We start from the raw sequence: 6,000 nt of genomic DNA, 5'->3' as shown, positions 1-6,000 counted from the left end.
GACACACTACCAGTCACGTCGGGGGTACCCTAAGGATCAGTTTTAGGACCTATTTTATTCTTATTATATGTCAACGATATCGTAAGCGCTCTTGACCCTGAAGTTCAAGTTAAACTTTTCGCTGATGACTGCGCTTTATACACCACAGTAACATCACAAGCCGATCAAACTAGACTCAACGGCAGTCTAAAAAGTATTTTAAGTTGGTGCGAAAACTGAGGAATGATTCTAAATGTTAATAAGTGTTCTGTCTTACGAGTATGTAATAAAAAATCAGTCTTGAAGTATTCATAGGTCATGGGAGGGGAATTAATTAAAAAATTATCGTAAGTTAAATACTTAGGTGTTACAATTACAGAAGGCTTGAGTTGGAACAAACACATTGATAATGTTTGCTCCAGTGCGCTTAGAGCCCTTTGGGCCCTCCGACGTAAACTCTCAGGAGCCCCGAGACAGGTGAAGCTTGCAGCCTACAAAAGTTTGGTCAGACCTTGTCTAGAGTATGCTTCATATTTATGGGACCCCCACACTATAAAAAAACATATCTGAACTTGAAAGAGTGCAGAGGACTGCAGTCCGATTTATTCGCAACCGGCATAAAAGAACGGACAGCGTGAATGAAATGATCAGTTTTCTTGGACTTGAAACGCTTCAAACCCGGCGCTTAGAAAAGAGGTTAAAACTTTTGTATTTGATATATAATGATTTAAATCACCTAAAACAGTGCCCTTACGTAACCCGAGTTTCGCGCGCCAATACTCGTTTTAACAATGGCAAAATGATTAGGGAGTTTCGTGTGCATAATGATACGTTTAAATTTTCGTTCTTTCCCAGGACAATAACAGCATGGAACCAGCTGCCAAAAATATAGTAGAAAGTGCCAGTGTCAAAGTATTTATTTCAAATTTTAAAGTTGTGCCCAGGTGATTGTTTGTAATGTTTTTTTTGTTGATTTTTTCCTTCAAGTTTACTTTGTTCTTATGTCTTGCATCTGGTATTGATGTCGTCTCGGTGTTGTATATCATGTTTCTATTGTGACGCTCACTCCTGCCTGGACTATAACATGAGTCTGCAGTATTTATAAATAAAAAAAATTGTCTGCGGATGGTACGCATTGGTTCGACGATGACCGCGGTGCCACTGAGACGAAGGATCTTTTGCGTCAGCTGGGCCATGAACGAAGATCCACGGTCTGTGATGAGGACTTCGTTGGCGCCTTGCCGGAGGACAATAGACTTGATGAAAAACTTGGCGACTTTAACAGCCGTACCTGATGGAAAGGCTTTCGTTTCGGCGTAACGTGTGACATAATCAGTGGCGACGATTATCCAGTGGTTTCCCGACATTAACGGCGGGAAAGGACCAAGTAAATTCACTCCGATCTGCTGGAACGGAATGGACGGGGGAGATATCGGATGCAGAAGTCCTGACGGCTTCGTCGGCGGTTTCCTGCGTCGCTGACACTCGTGGCATGATCGCGTGTAGAGATGAACGGTCTTCGGTAGTCTCGGCCGGTAGTACTTTTCTTGAATCCTTGGGAGCGTCCTACTGTAGCTAAGGTGTCCTGCTGTTGGGTCGTCATGGCATCCTTCGAAGATTCCTTCTCGAAGGCTGGAAGGAATAACCAACAGCCATGCTGTCCTGTTGTTGACGAAGTTCTTTTTGTACAGCACCCCTTGCCGTATTGAGAAGGTAGGCAGGATTCCCAAGAAAGCACGAGGAACCGTACTCGCTTGTTCCTCTAGTTGATCGATGAGCGCTGGAGTGCAGCCATGTCGCTGACATCCAGAGCGCCGAGGAAACACTCATCGTAGTCGTCTTCGATGCAGGCAGTACTGGCCTCGACTGGGGCCCTTGACAGGCAGTTGGCGTCATTGTGCTTCCGGCCGGACTTGTACACCACGGTCATGTCGAACTCCTGCAGTCGTATGTTCCAGCGGGCGAGGCGTTTGGAGGGGTCCTTCAGGTTGGCGAGCCAGCAGAGCGAGTGGTGGTCCGTGACGACGCGAGAAGGACTTCTGTAAAAATATGGGCGAAACTTCGTTCCGCCAGACGACAGCAAGGCACTTCTTTTCAGTCGTTGAGTAGTTCGTCTCCGCCTTGGGCAGCGTCCGACTCGCGTATGCGATAACTCGTTCTGCCCTGTCTTGTATTTGGACTAGTACCGCGCCAAGTCCGGTGTTACTGGGGTCCGTGTGGATCTCTGTTTCAGCGAACTGGTTGAAATGGTTAAGAATCAGGGGCGTCTGGAGTCTTCGTTTGAAATCATCGAATGACCGGAAGTGTTCTTCTGCCCATTAAAACTTCACAGCGTCCTTCGTGAGGTTCGTCAGGGGCGCAGACAGCTTGGCAAAGTTCCGAACTGTAGGCACAGAGTCCGAGGAATCGTCTCACGGCCTCCTTGTCAGACGGCGGCGTAAATGCAGCTACGGCGCGGGTCTTCTCGGGGTCAGGGAGAACACCTTTGTTGTTCACGACGTGGCCAAGGAAATTAAGTTCACCATAGGCGAATCGAGACTTTGTTGGCTTGAGTGACATGCCGGCGGCCCCGATGACTTAAAGCACAGCTCGAAGTAGTCTCAGGTGTTCGTCGAAATCTCGTGAAAATGCAACGACGTCGTACAGGCAAACGAGGCAGCTCTGCCATTTCAGACCTGCCAGCACGGTGTCCATGACACGCTGAAAGGTGGCTGGTGCTGTACAAAGTCCGAACGGCATCACTTTCAATTCGTACAGTCCGTCGGGAGTGACGAAGCAGTTTTCTTCCGGTCGCGTTCGTCGACTTTAATCTGCCAGTAACCAGTCTTCAGGTCCATCGACGAAAAATATCGGGAGTGCCGCAGTCGGTTTAACGTATCGTCGATGCGGGGTAGCGGATGGACATCCTTCTTCGTCATTGCGTTCAGCCGACGATAGTCCATGCAGAACCGCAGGGTCCCGTCTTTCTTCTTTACAAGGACGACTGGCGACGCCCACGGACTTCTTGAGGGTTTAATGATGTCGTGAACGAGCATTTCATGGACTTGATCTTAAATCACCTTCATTTCCTTTAAGGGGACTCGATACGGCGACTGGAGGACAGGGAGTGCGTCGTCGTCTGTAATAATGCGATGGTTCGCCATTGGTGTTTGGAGAACTTTCGACGACGTCGAAAAACAGTCACTGTATTCGGCGAGGAGATCAACCAGTGGCCGGCGCTTAGGAGCTGGGAGCTGGGGGTCGATGTCGAGCTGCGGCGGCGACGTGCTCTTCTGCTGTGACGACGAGGTTTCCTTAGAGATTGCGGTGACGACGGCTGGCGCCTGAAGATTTTCAACGTGGCCCAAGGCGGTACGCTCTGTTAGGTGCTGCGGCTCCTCTCGAAAGTTTGTCAAGAAAACAGTTTTACGTCCTTTTTGAAAATCCGTTACGCCTCGCGCGACGCCAATTCCTTTTTCAAGGAGAAGTTGGAGGCTGTTTTCCAGGAGAGCTTCACCGTGCATGGCTGCGTCGGTTATGACGGTGACGAAAACACTCGGCCGTGGCGGCAGGTTCACATGATCGGTAATAACTCGGATCGCGATTGGCGTCGTGTTGGTCTCCATCGGTGGCAGAACAGGCTCTCGCACCGTCAACTGGTTTGCCCCGAGGTCCACGACGGCGCCATACTCTCAGAGAAAGTCGATTCCGAGGATAACGTCCCTCGCACAGTCTTGCAGAACGACGAACGTCACAGGGCACGTCTCACCGTGGATCTCGACGCGAGCAGTGCATCTTCCGACTGGTGTAAGGAGGTGTCCTCCGGCGATTCGTACTTCAGGTCCATCCCAAGGCGTCATGACGTTTCAAAGGCGGCGGGAGAGCCTCCCACTCAAGACTCAGTAGTCTGCTCCGGTGTCCACGAGTCCTGATGCGTCGTGGCCGTCAATGACGACTTTCAGGTTGTTGAACACCGTTGCAGGCGCGTCGTTGCGATGCGTGGCGTCGAGAGAGTGGGAGCGCTCCGGCGTTCTTGGAGGCTCTTTAGATCGGTCGCCTTCGGCAACGCCACCTCCAGGCGTTGCCGCAATTAGGTTTCCCGGCGACGCAGCGGAGACAGGCTCTCTCGGCGGGGTCGTGGCGCTGGAGACGCTGGCAATGGGGAGCGCGATTCACGGCGGAGAGACGGTGCTGAGGTGGCGAGCGTCGGAGGTACTCCTTGATTTCGCGAGGGCGTTCGCCGTTCATCGGGCGTGGGTCGTTCGGGTGGAACCCACGCAGTCCTATTTCCCGGTAGGGACAATGGCGGTAGATATGGTCGGTCTCTCCGCAGTGGTAGCACAAGGGGCGTCCATCGGCCGTTCTCCACACGTCGGTTTTCCTCGGCGAATGTCGCTCCGGGCGGACGTCCTGGACTTATCCTTCTTGGCGTCGAGGATACTTCGGCATCGGAACGGCTCGCCGGAGTGCCGCCGTGGCCTGGCGGTTAGCTTGCGGCGGTCGTCGGACCATGGCGGCGTGGCTCAAAGCCGGTTCCTCTGGCGTCGTCCGGTTCATGGGAACTTCAGGTTGGAGGGCTTGGTGCACCTCCTCTCGGGAGATCTTGGCGAGCGACAGTGAGGACGGTCGATCCGAAGCGGGGAGCATCTTGCGAAGCTCCTCCCGGACGTCTTCACGAATAATGTCATGAATGCCGCGGATTCTAGGGCTGATGTCCTAGTCCCTTGCAGCAGAAGCAGCGACGCCCGAGTGCCGATGGTAGTGGCTTGCTCTTGCAAGGATCGCCCGCTTTATGTTCGTCGCCTCGGTCACGAATTCTTCAACGGTCGTCGCTGGGTTGCATACGAGTCCACCGAAGAAGTCGTCCTTCACGCCACGCATCAGAATAAGCAGCTTCTTTTCCTCGGTGACCTGAGGGTCGGCGCGCGAGCTCAGGCACAGGACGTCGTGCACAATACTTGTGACGCTCTCAGTGTGGCCCTGGGTCCCGGATTGCAGCAGATCTTCGGCCCTCTCTCCTCGGTGTTGACTGGCGAAGGTACGCGTCAGCTCATTCTTTAAACGATCCCAGGAAGTGAGGGGGCCTTGTGGTTTTAAAACCAGTGCCTTCCAGTACCTTCAAGAGAGAAAAACAGGTTCTGCAGGCTCTGCTCGTCACTCCACCCGCTGTGGCGGGCCACGCGATCGTACTGGTTGATCCAGTCTCATAGGTCTTGCCGGGAAAGGGAGCAGGTGTCCGCGGAGCGACAGGTAGGACGACAACGGGCAGGGTGATCATTGTCGGTATCTTCTTCCTCCGGTTCTCGGGCAAGAAACCCGATTCGGGGGACTGACCTCTGGTGCGACGGCTTCTTCGGGCTTTGGCGTCTTCGGCGAAGGGTAGCCTTCCGGGGCTGTGCACGTCGCTTGGCCGGGATGTCTTCGGAGGTGCTCGTTCAGCGGGCATAGAATGCAGTACCCCGCACCTCCACCACAATGTCACGATTGACAAATGATAAGGCAGCGAATAACTGAAGAAACTAAACGTTTAATGTGGCGAACTTGTGCCCAAAACAAAACAAAACAAAAATAGAGAAAGGCTAACTTCGCAGGTCAATGTCGGCGAAACAGCTGAAGGATCGAGCGCTTGAGCGACACTGATGCCTCGTTCACACTTGGGAACCGGCGGCCGGATCCGCGAGAATTCTGACGCCCGGTGACGAAAGCAGGCAGAATTTCCGGCGGAAACCAAGATCGCTCTGGGACCAATTTTGAACGAAGGAAAGACGTTTTCTTTCGCCGCAAGCCAGTCAGAACGCACGGGAGAAGTGGCGCTTGCTAACGTCAGATCCCTGCTGACGAGCAGGCGACGATGGCGACGAGACGCGCGCGGGCGAGCAGGAGAATTGGAAGCTCTCGTAAACTCTTGTCTGTTCGGGAAACTGCGAGATGCTTGCGCCGCGCACTCCGCAGACGGCAACAAATGTGAACGGCCCGATCTTTTTTCGGCGAGCGAATCCAGTCGGCGGGGAATCCGTATATCGCAAGTGTGAACGAGCCATG

Source organism: Ixodes scapularis, unplaced genomic scaffold (genome assembly GCF_016920785.2).
Source record: "Ixodes scapularis isolate PalLabHiFi unplaced genomic scaffold, ASM1692078v2 PGA_scaffold5__190_contigs__length_132052651, whole genome shotgun sequence".
NCBI lineage: Eukaryota > Metazoa > Arthropoda > Arachnida > Ixodida > Ixodidae > Ixodes > Ixodes scapularis.
This window is presented reverse-complemented; position numbering follows the sequence as displayed.